General features: G+C 39.5%; 1 protein-coding gene across 7 annotated transcripts in view; it reads left to right on the top strand.

Annotated features, from left to right (window-relative positions):
- garnl3 (GTPase activating Rap/RanGAP domain like 3) overlaps positions 1-14,117 on the top strand; it is an 80,109-nt gene that overhangs the window by 7,439 nt on the left and 58,553 nt on the right. The window lies entirely within an intron of this gene.

Here is a 14,117-nt window from a genome sequence, read left to right on the forward strand (position 1 = left end):
GTTGCTATGGACTCAGACCTGACAAATATAAGATAAGGAGTTCCGCCACAAAGTTGGCGGCAAGGATTCTGACAGACCGCATCCATGTTGCGGCTTGGAAACGTCTGCCTCTTATTAATAACCTGAACCTGTCTGCCGATACGCTAAACGTCGAACATATGCCTTCAATCACTCGTGACAAGAGCAACCATTAACTCCACCTGCCACAGCAGAGCAGTCCCGATTCCTTCCCAAGCGTCTCTTTTTCGAGCTGATTCTGGTTTGTTTGCTTTGAAACGCTGTCAGAGCCTTCATTATTGTTCCCTGCTGCCAAACTCAGATGCTCTCTGATTACAGCTGCCAGGGATTTTGCTCTGGCTTGTACCGATTCCAGATGTAGATGAAGTGTGTGGCACTGCATTCATGTGCTTTGTTTGAACTCAATGCCGAGATGTGACCACAGGCTTGTTTAAAAACCCCCAAAACAAAACAATGAAAGCTAGAAAAGGAGATCTGATGTAGGGTACACCCGCTTTACTGGTAAAGCTTTTTACAGAAGCTTCAAAGCTCCGTTTGCATGAAGAACATGTGTGGTAAATGCTTGACAAGATTCCTGATCTAGATGGATGTAATCAACATGTAGCTAAGACACTTTGCCTAAAATTTTAGATGATGAATTCATTTAGGTGAAAAGGGTGTCCAAACTTACTTAGCACTATGTAAAATAACTTATGAGTTATGATTTTACTTTTTCACAGTACTGTAAAATGACTTTAATTGTAGAATAATCTACTTAATACTTAGTGTGTATTTGATTTATGCTCAGAAGTCAAAATTTCTCAGTTCCAAGTCAACAAAACGGGTCACTAGATTAAGTTACGATATCACCAGCGTGATTGATTGGTGTTCTGGACGAACACTGGTACGTGAAGGCAGGTTTTCTGGGTTGTGTCAAAAGAAAACGGCACAAAAAGCATAATCTTGGAGCGCTAATAATTAAATGTTTAGTTTAATTATTGAACTGAACAGAAATAACAAGTCAAAGTATACAGATGAACAAGGTTGACTACATAAAAACAAAAACATAATGAATTTCAGAGGAAGAGCCGATTTACAGCATGAGGCAAATGTTGCTGTGCAGGTTTTAAACAGAGATGTAAAGAAATGTAGAACTAAGAATGGTGAAAATTGCCACATATTCATAATTACATTCATATCTAGTCCTTGATTAAGTGATTCTAACACATGAGCATAATTCGATTCAAATCAAGTCATTGAAATTCACTTGACAAACACTTTATTAAGCAGCTAAGTGATCTAAGCCGTTCCTTATCGTCTGTGTTTAAGGTCATGCTGGGGAGGTGACCTTTGACTGCAGGCTCCCTTCAAACAGGACTTTTATTGTTGTTGTTTAATTAGACGATGGATTGAATTATATGCCGTGACATATTCAGAGCTCAAATAGTTTTATAACATAACTCTGCTTTAAATGCCTCCACAACTCGATCCTGGGCGCGTCTTCCTGAGCTGTCTTCCTTGGTCGTTCTCCAACAAACCACTCAGGCCTTCACAGAGCAGCTGCTTTCATACTGAGATTACAAACAAATGAACTCTGAGGGGAACTGATTGTTTTTGATTTTATTTAGTTGGGGAGGGGAAAAATGCATTCCACACTTTTTTTTTATCCTTATCTTCTTTTTTAGATTTTATCTTAGGATTTATCTTGAACCCTTCCACTTCTCACTTTTTTTTTCTTACACCTTTTTTGTTGCATGTGTTGTAATGCATTATAATATGCTGAAGTTTTGTGGTTGGAAAGTGATAAAATGTGAGAAACTCAGAGAGGTTCTGAATGCTTTTGCAAAGCTTGTTTACACTTCAGCTGCTGAGACTCTGGCCCTTGAAAAAGTTTCGTCACTAAGTTACGGTAACAATTGGAATCGTAAGTAAACAACTTAATGCCATTCTTCGTCGGTGAGCTCATTAACATCTGTTACAGCTTATTTTTTATTATTATTTGTGTCAAACATCTAGAGACCAGGGGGATTTTCTGCCTCAAAATTATGGATTGTTAATGGATTTGTAAATAACTGATAATCCCAGGAGAATAGGGAGTTCAATAAAGTGCTTTTCACACATCATTTCAGGAAATGTGCTGACAAACGTACTTATTATTTAGTTGTAGCTATTCTATTAGCTGGTATTCACACTTAATTAAGGAGGAGTTAAACAGGAACAAACACCCTGGAAGGGACATTTGTGAGCCTGTGGAGAAAATGATGCACAAAGTCAAATGAGGAAATTTCCTTTTTCCTTTGAAACAGACAAAAGAATTGTGTATCTACAAAGTTTTATACATTAAAATGGTGGATAACAAAGCAGCACCCTGTAGAACATGCCATATATCTGTGACTCTAAAAATTCCCACAATCTCTCTGGTAAATTTTAAGTATTACATACACAGCAAAGTGTGCATAGAAAAAGCTGCACATGTGCAATTTTTTACATTTCACCCCTCTGCAACACCTTGCACATTTTGATGATCTCTATTATCCGATCTTTTTTTTTTTAATTATCCCTGAAAATATTGTGATTTTATTACATGTAAACACCAAATATAACTTTATTTCAGCCATGGAATGGCAAAAATGGGAAGACGTGGAACAGCAGCCAGATCTGATTTGAGTTGTGGTCCTTCTTCACTGCTCCTGTCTTTAGACCTCAGATACAGTTTTATTGTTGTTATTTTTCTGCCATTGTGTGAAACTGTCTGATTTTACTGTCTGAGTTTTCAGTCAAGTTTTTGTTTTGGTATTGAGTCATTCTCATGTTGGGTTGTCTTGTGTTTTTTTTATTTTATTTTTTTATTCTTTTCCACTTTTGTGGTTGTGTGTGTTCTGTTCAGCTATTTTCTCCCTTGGTGTTTTTCCTGAACGCCATGCTTTCACCCAGCTGTTTTCTATTCTCTTAATTAACTCCCACCTGGGTTTTGTCTCAGTAATCATCCTCCCCTGTACATGTAGTGTTCTGATCTCCATGTCTGTGAACCTTTGTTTACTCTCTGTTTTTGAATTTTGTCGATTTGTGTGTTGAACGTCGTGTTTTTGACTCAGTCTGCTTTCCAGCTCCCGTCACTCATGGCATTTTCAGGTTTTTCTTTAAGACCAAAATTTTCCTCCTTGCACATCTTGCATGAAAGTTGAACTTATGCAGTTTCCTTCTGATTGTACAGCCATGCACTTTTATATCAGCAGCAGCAGGAGCCTGATGTAGTCAGGCTTCGTTTAGCATATTGCAATTTGGTCTCAGGGTGAACTTGCTCGACAGCCGGAGCTGGGAACGCTGCCAGTTGTTTTAAATGTCGGCCACTTGTCGACTATTTTCCATTCAGTTGCTGATTTCAAATTCTTTTTATGCCTCTATAAGTGCCTTTCTAGACTACAGCTTTCTTCCTGAAGTCTTCGCATTGCTCTTTTAGCTCAATGATGTTCACTCTCGCTGTAACTTTTTGCATATGAAACATCTGAGGAATAAACAGGGGAAACCCCCATTTCAGAAATCTGCCAAGTGAGGTGGAAATCATGCATCTGATGTGATGCACCTGTGTGTAATTTTAGCCATTTTCAGTGGGACATTTCAGTGTATCCTGATGTAGTCCTCTACAGAAATGACAGCTTTTTAAATTGCACTACGCAGAAATTTTAGAGGTATTTAGTTTTTATCAAAATTTCCTTATTATTCCTGTAATTATTGCATAGCCACATGTTAGAAAAACACACTACTACTGTGTGAATTCTGTTTGTGAAAGAAAAACGTAACATAAATCAGAACTGGAAAACATTAAAACAGCTTACAAATACAATATTTTGTCAGACGTTGGTATGATGATCCTGGGTGCAATAAACCAACATATCTTTCTTCTCTAGACGCACGATGCCTCGCCACTCTCTGTGAGCGTCAGCATCTTGATAACTGGAAACGAGTCAAGGTTTGGTCATCAACGGCAGTGAAAGTCCATCTAAAAGGCCAAAATAATCTTACTGTTAACAGCTCTAGCAAAGTCCAGCCATCACAGCAAACAAGCTCCTCCTCCTTGCAAATGCAGAAACAACTTTTGCTTTGTTGATACAGACAAATTAATAGACAGACTGATGCTTGCACCCTATAGTTGTACAGGATGGTTCTGGCATCTTATTAAAATGAGTGTTTACCTCTGGAGGGTTTTTCTTTCTGCATGTCTGACTGGGAAAAGACCTTGAGATCACTGAAGGGACTATCCTTCAGCCATGGGAACAAAATGGTTTTCTTCACTGCGGATGGTTGCTGAGGAGAGGGATTTCCGGGCTTTTCTATTTGACCTGCTATTTTCACGAGTTCATCTTCGACAAGTGGAACTGGGGGATTGGATAGTAAAAGAAAATCATTAAAACATGACAGTTACAGTGGATATAAAACGTCCAGCCAACCCCTGTTAAAACATTGTGCATTTTTGTGTGTACATATTCAAACTATAACTTTGCTGCATCGTGTTTAAATTGTGTTAGTGTGCCAAGTCTTCTTAGGTAAATGCATTTGCTTATTTACGTCATTTTGATAACGTCATAGTTTGCAGAGACGTTGGAAAGCATCAGAGGACGAGTTATTGTCCAAAGAAACCATGAATGTCAACTTTAGGCAATGATTTCAAACTGTATGTTAAATACAGAAACAATTCATCTCATCACATCCCCATAAAGTTATTATTGCACTTTGTGCTTCTTTTTCACTTTTTTTTTAAGATTTGCAAAATACTATATCCTAAATACCCTCACGCGGCGTCTCTTTACACTGCGTCCATAAAAGGTGGTAGACTGGGGGAAGCTGAGACGGTGTCAGCTAGGACGGTTCTCCTCTGCTGAGCCGCACAGCCCGTCCCTCAGTAAGTTCTGGTAAACACTGGACCGTAATCGCTCCCATATGTGGCTGCGTAGCTAAACACGCAGCACACAATGGGGCTCAGCAGGCTAATTGAGATGGAAAAATGGACCCAAATTACAAGAAGAAAAATCGCAAAAGGGAAAGAAAGGGAAAAAAAAATCCCTCGCTTGATTATAACCCTATGTAAAGTTTTAGTCTTGGAAACATCTGCTTCCATTTAAGACTCCAGGACATTGAAATGCACCATGCTCAAAGATTTCCCTGAAGGACAGAAAGAACTGTTTCCCAGTATAGCAGCCTGGAATAAACTCAGTGGAGCTAAACTCGCATGCTGTTTGGGATGTGGCCAGTTTGTGTTGAGAGGCTTAAGCCACATGCACTTAGGATTCCATGCATTTGGAGATTTTTCTTTTGCTCACAGCTCTAAAAACGTCCTTTCCTACAACGACCCGCACCTTTGCAGCGATTCGGTCGGAGAGTTAGCGATTGTTGAACTTTCAGATACAAGAACAGGGAGATCAAAAGGAAGCAATGAGTCACATCAATCCTACTGTTGCCACTGCTCAACCTGTATTCAGAGATCCAGGGAGGACAAGAGAAGGAAACGGACCCTGTAAAGGGTTAATGTTGTGCATTTTTACCCTGTGGTTTTACAGGAGGCTGGGCAAAAGCCTTTTGTTGGCTAGAGGGAAAGCAACAGAACAAGAACATGAAAGAGAGAAAGCCACTGAGGAGATATTTGCAGAACTATATAGGAATGTTGTTTGTACAGGCGCCGGATCGTGTTTTACTTGTCTGTGGCGATTACAGCGTCTAACAAAAGTATTCACACCCCTGGAACATTTTTGTATTTTGTCACATTCCACCTAAAAAATGATGCTATGCAACATAGACAAATGTGGTGCATAATTGTCAAATTATTGGAAATCTACAAATTGTAGATAATAAAATTCACTCGTGAACTCTTCCATGCACACATGCACACTCAGATATTGCATAAAGACATTTGTTATTGGCAGATAGACATGTGAAAGCAGCCTTATTATTATCATGACATTTTTGTGACGGTCTTTTTTTTTGTTGGACAGTCTCCTCCAAGCTGTCTTGAGCCCAATCATGTTGGGGTTGCACAGATGAAACGGAAAACACACTTGTGCTTCCGGCAAGCCAACCTTGAAAAGTCGAAGTTGCAGTGAAATTTTTGCCTTATAGCATAGTTGTGAATGTTTTAACGCAAACCATAATTGGCTCAGTCAAAGTCCAGACAGAGATCCAACTAAGAGTATGTAGCAATAATGGAAAACTGATGTGCGCAGATGTCCGTCACTCAATCTGACCGAGCCGGAGATGTTTTGCTACTGAAAATGAGTAAATACTTTAGTGTCTATAGTCATATCCCAAAGAGCTTTGCAACTGCAATTGCACCAAAATGTGGTTCTGTAAAGTGTTCATTCAAAGTGGCTGAATGTAAATGCATTTCAAACTTTCATTTGTAAATGTTTCATGCATTGTGTTTGTCACGTAAAATGTCGACATAATATTGCAGCTTTAGTTCAAGAGTATATGAATGCATTTTCAAGCTACTATTAAAAATGGGGTGTTTTTTGGGGAGGGCTTGCCTTCTGTTGTAAATATCCTCATCTGAAATCTACAAAATATAACGACATATTTATTTTAGTGTCCAAGTTCTTATAAAGCAGTAAATACTTAAGCGTAGCTAAACAACAGTTCAAATACCAGCTTTCACTCACATGTGTCATTTTCACACTTTGTCTTCAGAATCCTGAAGCCATTTTATTCATAGATATTTAAATGTAGCACCTTATTTTATGCAACATGTTCTCAGGACTCAAATGAGGAACCGAAATGGGTTTAATGTTGCAACTGCAAGAGAGGGAACACCCTCTCTGCTAGATGAGTAACGCTGAAAAACGACAACCATTTGGCGCTTTGACTTTAAAGTAACCTCTTGTGAAATGAGACTGTATTTACTGCCAGGATATTTAGGCCTCAGCGTAGAATGATTTTATCATGGCTAGGTGTTGCCATCATCTTGTTACCATGTTCAAAATTATGTCAGGTTGGACAAAATTGTTTGTACCCCACTCTGTTCATGAACAAAAAGCCCACAGTGGTCATTCGAATAATTTGAAACTAAAAAAGGTAATGATAAATAAAAAAAATAATTTAAAGTAATTTTTAAAAATGACATTTTCTTGTGTATTTGAACTATGCAAAACAACAGAATATTTACAATAAGTGAAAATAAAATGTGCAAACAACAAAGATGTGCAAATAACTGCAGAAATATATTTGAGAAGAGAAAAGCTGCAAATATTCAGAGGAATGTAAACACCTATTTGTTTGCTGGGAGCAGTGATGGTTATAAAGTCTGACAGCTGCTGGGAGGAAGTAACTACAAAAGGTTTTAGCAACTTTTCTGAAGTTATGTGTTGTTCCAACAGATGTTTAGTTAAATAACTTGAATTGTTTGGGATTGAAAAGGGATTAATTCATGTTAAATGTTAGCAAAATACAAACACTGTTCTTCTGTTTTTAACATGACTGTATGCCCAGTGGAAATCTGTTTGTAAAAGAAAAGTTGGTTTCCAGAAAAGGCAGACATAATATTATAATAAGAAATGAGAGTGCAGAATAAATGTTGATCCCTTTAATCTCAGTCACAGAGGCGTAGGGTGATGTGTTGAAGTCTGGTGTTCAGTGCTGTGAGTGGAAAAAATACCTCAAAGCACTCTGAGAGGCTGAAATCAAAACTCTGATGCCTACCTGACAAAAAAAAAGAAAATAATAGTGGCACACTCTGTTTCAGAAGACTGAAGAGCTCATCTGTGCAGGCAGGGGATTTCGACCTTTAGGAGATCAGTTGAAGAAAATCTTACCTAAAAGTCAGAATTTTAAAAAAAATGAAACGTATGCTGAAATAAAGGACAAAAGTAGAAAGAAAGTCCATCTAGTTTACAGCGTTAAAAAAAAAAGCAAGATAGTTGTTTATATGGTGTAGGGTTAGGTGTATCTTGTACCATTTATACCATACAAATTGCCATCTGTAAAAATGTTTTAAATCTAAATCTAATCCTACTTTTGAGATTGTCCATAACTATCCCCCCCCCTGCTGCGATATAACTAGATAAACTATAGTGAGACAGAAGTAAAACAAACTAAATAGAAATGTATTTTCATTAACAGATTTTGGTGACATCAAGTGAATAAATACATACACATAACCTGCCTTTCATGCGTTTAAGATGTCACTATGCTTTTAGAGTAAGGCGAAATGATCAATCGTCATTCAGATAATTGATTCTGATAATCTGATTACTTTGATTTGCTGTGTTTGCACAGGCAGCCGGTGTTTCTTTGTTTGACAAAGTGAGTATAGGTAAAGGATTCCCAGTGGAAAAATGATTAACAAATGTTAAGGAATGATAAAGGGGTGTCCCACCCACACAATGTGCCGTTCTTTATATCAAAACCATTTCTTACCTTTCCCAGAAGCAAATAATCTGTGATTACATACTGTGGCCACAAGAGGGCAGGCTGTTCCTATGAAAACTGTGATGTGTTACTGCAGTTAGGTGGGAAACAAAGGTCTTAATAACAGGTATTCACATACTGATTTTATTACCTCAGCCATTACTACGAGTTAGACCAAAAAATACAAATAAACAACCAAACACAAGTTGTTCTCATTTCAAAATTCTCTGCATCAGTTATCAGTATAGAAATGTCATACCTGATGCACAGATGACACTTTTCCTCTAGGAGGAGTGCGTTCTGCTCTGACCAGATGCAGGGATGCTCATTTGGAGAACAGGTGGACTCAGTAGCAGGTATCATTCACAAGCAGGCAGCAGGCTTAATACGATTCTCATTACACTTGTTAAGTTTCCTCACCGGAGCAGCCTGGCCTCCGCTCCTCACGCTCAGGTGGGCGCACACGATGATGCTTAGCTGCCGGAGTGAGGACTGAGTGGTGCCCAGAGACTGCCTGAGTGCTATAGACAAAAGGTTAATTCAGCAGATCACGTTTAATGAGATCGCCATTATCAATTGTGGCAACCTGACATAGTGACATTTCACAGGGGCCACGTGGTGACTCGCTGGCATTTGAGACTCGCCAGAAACAAACAGGTCGAGGTCTGGATCGAAATCATCCGCCTGCATGTGCGTGTGTGTGTGTGTGTGTGGGGTGTGTGTGTGTGTGTGTGTGCGGGGGTGTGCGGGGGTGTGCGTGCGTGTGTGTGTGTGTGTGTGTGTGTGTGCGTGTGTGTGTGTGTGTGTTTGCGCTTTTAGACAACACGTGAGGGGAATACAGGTGGCTGCTTACTGCAAATGATGTCTGTTGAATGCTTGAAAGGGGAAACAGTGGTTTTAATGTGAGCTTCTGTTGGCTTCCTATGTTGTATCACAGCATATATCCTAAGTCCAAGAATGCTACATACAAATGAGGTCCACTATTATGACTTTTTTCCTACTGCGGGTTGGACTCGAAACAAAAGAAACTCGACACGGTGGGTGTGTTTGATTTGCATGTGGCATCACGACACGCGCAGCAGATAACAGCTCCTCTGTAGCAGCTTCTGGTCTGCTTTGCATAATATACCGTGCAGAAGATTTGTTATTTCACTCATCGGATGCCTTCAGAACTACAAAGCAGCTAATATCGGCAAGTTTAAGTCATCCATCCAGTTTCAAGCAGGTTGCAATGCGTGGGAAAGGTGCAGTGGCTTGATGTGGGCCACCACAGGGCCAGAGCGGCAGCTGTCCAGAAGGAAGGCGCCATAACTCGGAGGGATTATCGCACTATTGAATCTGATCTGTTTCATGCAGATTCAGGCGCTTCAGGCTGCCAGATCTACGAGTGCCTCCACAAACACGGTTATCCCACCTGAAGATCCACGGCCTCACACCCACGGTGTGGACACATGGACCGTAAACCCACACACTGTAATGCTTACACCTACGTTTAAATCCTCGCCTTTTGAAGTTTAATTTGTCTGGGGAGCAGAGAGCCTGGGATACTTTCGCTCTGCCAGGCTCCACGCAGTGGAAGATTTACAGCTTATTGTTCGCTTCCTAATCAATACTGACAAGCCTCAACAGACAAAAAAATAAAGGGGGGCCCGGGGTCTGTTTAACCGTTCAGAAGTAATTACAGCCATGTTGGCAAAGTACATCAAGTATTTTGGCAATTCGATGGCGGATTTGAACTGTTCTTTTTGAAATGATTATACAAATTTAACGGGGTCAAAATTGTACGTGCATGCAGGATCGTATGTGTGCATACACCTCCACTTCTGTGACTTCCCATTCCTACTGCAGAGGGTTTGCTAGATGTCAGCTTCAGCTCTTCTGGGAAGGCTTTTACGAGGTTTATGGGAATGTTTGGTCATCTGCATACGTGAGGTCAGACACTGATGTTGGACAAGAGAGGCTGATTGCTCTCACCCATCTCAAAGGTGTTCTTTTTGGTTGAGGTCAGGTATCTGTGCAGGTCAGTCAAGTTCCTTCAGAAGAAACTCTCTCATCCATGTCTTTAATCAACATGCTTTGTGCACTGGTGCACCATTATAAATAAGCGGTGCCCCGATTCGGTATTGATATCGGTACAGTATCAGCAGCAAAAAGGAGTATCAGATCATATCTGCCTGCATTTCTGATAGAAGTACTTCGCTTCAGCATTTCCATCCATCAGGGCTTGTATCCTGCATGCAGGCTCGTTAGCTTATAATAAATGGGTCAGTTTTCATATCTATTGTAGTCAGCTATTGTTCTGTGAGTAATATCACTAGATCAAGTCTTTTCTAATGCAAAATAAGTACTAAAAGTGTGTGTGTGATTTGTAGTAATATTGTGAGGGGTCAGTATCGGTATTGGCCAAAACTCAAATCTGCGATATCAGCATTGTATTGTATGTGAAAAAGTTGTATTGGGAAACCCCTGAGTAGTAATGGAACAGGTAGCTGCCATTCTTAAATTGTTCCAACAAAGATTGGAGATTATATTGTCCAAAACGTCTTGGTCTGCAGAAGCATCCACAGTCCTGGAATAATCTTCCAAAAGGTCAGACCTTGACCTCTTAAAGGCATGAAACCAACATATTTAAATGAGGTGTGCCTATAACAAGAGTGGACATCAAGCAAGAACTGTGGCAGGACCCGTAGTTCTTGAAACAAAATTATATGGCTTCAGACATTTAAACTAATTTTTTATTGGGCTTATATATTTGAATGTGAATTCCAATTTTGACTGTTCTTACATTAGAAAAAATCTACAGAAAATCCAAACTTGTTCAGCAATTTTGTTTGCCTTTTAATAAAGGTTGCAGAGCCTATAAAAAGAACAGTTCAAATAAAAGCAAATTACTCAATGCCTTAAAAGGTTATCATCTCAGGTTTCCAGATAAGCATATGGAGTGGGATTTGTTTATCACCATAAACAAGCCATTTGCCCATCACACCAACTCCTTCTGCAAAGAGCAGGAGGACCGCTTTAACAACTTGTTTGCAGGGGAAGTCTTCTCACTTCCCTTGTTAAAGACTGACCTCACCGACTTTGCCAATAAAGAAGCAGATGACCTCATGCAAAAGCACAGGGGTGGGCGTGTCACAGTCGGGTTTATGGAAGATGGATGAGAGTTTTGTGTGTGGTAGTAATCTGTCTCTGGGCACTAATTAGAGCCTGGGGAGCTTTGAGGCGTCTCAGGTTAGACTCCTGTAACTTTATCCTGATGCAAGGCTCCGGTTACACTTGGAAACAGCTCGTTTTTTTTGTTGTTGTTGTTTTTTTTCAAGCCTTAAGCTGCAGCTCAAACATGAGATTATTTTTGGAGAAAGGGAAAAATAAAAGAAACATGTTACGCATGCTTGTAGCTTTAGGTGTTATCCTGCGGCACCGGTGGGGCCGCAGAGAGAGAGGGGTGGGAGTTCCTGCTGATCTGAAATTAATGAGCAGCTGAGTGCCGTGCAGCCGCGGCTGAGCATTCCTGCACTCTTTCATGTTGTGTTTATATGCGAAGCCTGAGCTGCTAACGCAGGCTGCGGCTGCACCACTGCGAGGGTGTCAGATTTACCTGAGCTCAGGTTTCAGCCGCTGTAATTGAGATTGCGACTGGTGTCAAAAGGAGGGTCGGCGTAGAGTGAAGGATTAAAATCCGCTCTGACGTGGTTTTGTTTTGTTCTCCAGTCCTGCTTTCTTCAAATGTCTTCTGCTTCCCAGATGCTCTTCTCATTGTTATTACACACGGCGACTAATGAAAAGCAATTTCAATTTATTGTAGTAGACGTTAAGGAGTTTAATTAATTTATATATTTTTTGTCATTTTGGAAACACTCACTCTTTTTTTTTGTATATATTACCTAGCACCAATTTAGCAGGGCAACACTATCAGGGGAAATAAAAGAGAGAAATTTATACTTGAAAGTAAGTATAAAGAGTTCATTTCCACTCTGATGCTTTTACAAAAGGATTTTTATTCATATCCTGCTTAAGCAAAATAAACAATTACAGCAACAGAAATCTGGTTCAGTGCCACATTTACGGTCCTAACAACAACAACAAAAAAAAGCCTGCGATTAAATAATATCTTAAGAAAATTAGTCCGGCTGACTGATGCTTTGTCTTTTCAAAAGAAAGTGCCTTTCTAGTAATAACATCCCATTAGGTTATTTGAGCTCACTCACAATAACTGGTGATAAAATACTCTAATATATGCATCGATTTTACTATGTCTAAACATAAAAAAATAACTTTTGGTGACCACATAACCAGCATTGGGCAAACCATTGTATTAATCTACTGCAGGTCCAGCAAAGTGACTTTATTGCACTGACGGCCATTATTTCAATATTTAATAATGACAAGAAAAATACTGGATTGATTCCAGAATGAAAGCGGAGGTAATAATCTTTGCTAAACTGCACCATTTTATAACCTGGGCTCCTGCATGTTTCATGGAGAAAAAAATATGTAGACTCAACTTTCAATTCCATTTCTTTCAAAATATCAAATATGAATGTTCAGCTTGCATTAACACACGTATTTTCTATGCGTCAGGTGTTATTTATTATTTATAAAACTTGCAAAAACGGGGAGGGAGGAAGAGAAACAAGGAAGATGCAGTTATTGTCACTGTTTATGATGCCAACTCACACTAAACACATGAAGTGCCTTGCAGAAACATCCACACCCCTTGAACTTGAAGTCTTATTGGCCGTGAAGGGGGAACAGGAAATGCATGGAGGAAGATCTGGGAAGAAGACCCTGGAGAAGGAATTGCAGACAGGACAACAAATTTTTCTCCATACAAATAGCAACAATAAGGCTCACTCTACATTAAACTCATAGAATGTGCTGTTGTTGCTACGGCTAGGCATTTATTTGGCTCTAGCTTACAGTAATTATGCGATACAGCCTCAGCAATAGGAGCTAAAATACTATAAACGATAACTGGACAAAGTACCACAAACCATAAGGTGGCGTAGAACTTTTTTTAATTTTATTTTCTTATAAAAATATATTTATGAGGTTAAAAGATGAGACTGCAAAGAGTGAGCGATAAGGAGGTATGTCATTTCATCATGGTCTGGGTTTGTTGTTTAGAAAGTCTGTGGCAAGGCTTGGTAGCAGATAAGACGGGTTGGATCATGACACTTTGTGAGAAGAAGGACATTAACCAGTCCTGTTAGTATCGATATTCAGTGAACAGTAAACCTGCTAGATTCATCTCCCTTTTCCGGTTGGAAATGGATGTTCAGCTGTTCAGCAAACTACTTGAGGGCTTTTAAAGATACCAACCAGGGCTGTTTTTTTTTTTTTTTTTTCCATTCTGTTGACAAGTGTACTCTGATGATGAAAACCCAGCTGGGTAAGGAAATATTGATTTCCATCACAGGATTTCACAAAACACTCAGCACACTGGAGATGAAAGGAGTTATTTCCACTTTGTACTTATTTGAGATGAAGGCATCACATGAGGCAGATAGGCGTCTAGAATGAATGAAGAAAAAATATATAGCGGGGAAGTGACTTTTGTTCAACTTTGACAGGTTTTCACAGAAAGTTTAAAACCTGCGAGAATTTTTATTTGCGCTGTTACAACTTGTGCAAATCATATTAAACTTATACATGACACTTTCTGGACTTTGGACGTTTTCTAGTGACTTTTTCGATTAGGGATCCTCGTGTGCCAAACTTTAAAC

Source organism: Poecilia reticulata, chromosome 12 (genome assembly GCF_904066995.2).
Source record: "Poecilia reticulata chromosome 12, P_reticulata-male-v2, whole genome shotgun sequence".
Lineage (NCBI taxonomy): Eukaryota > Metazoa > Chordata > Actinopteri > Cyprinodontiformes > Poeciliidae > Poecilia > Poecilia reticulata.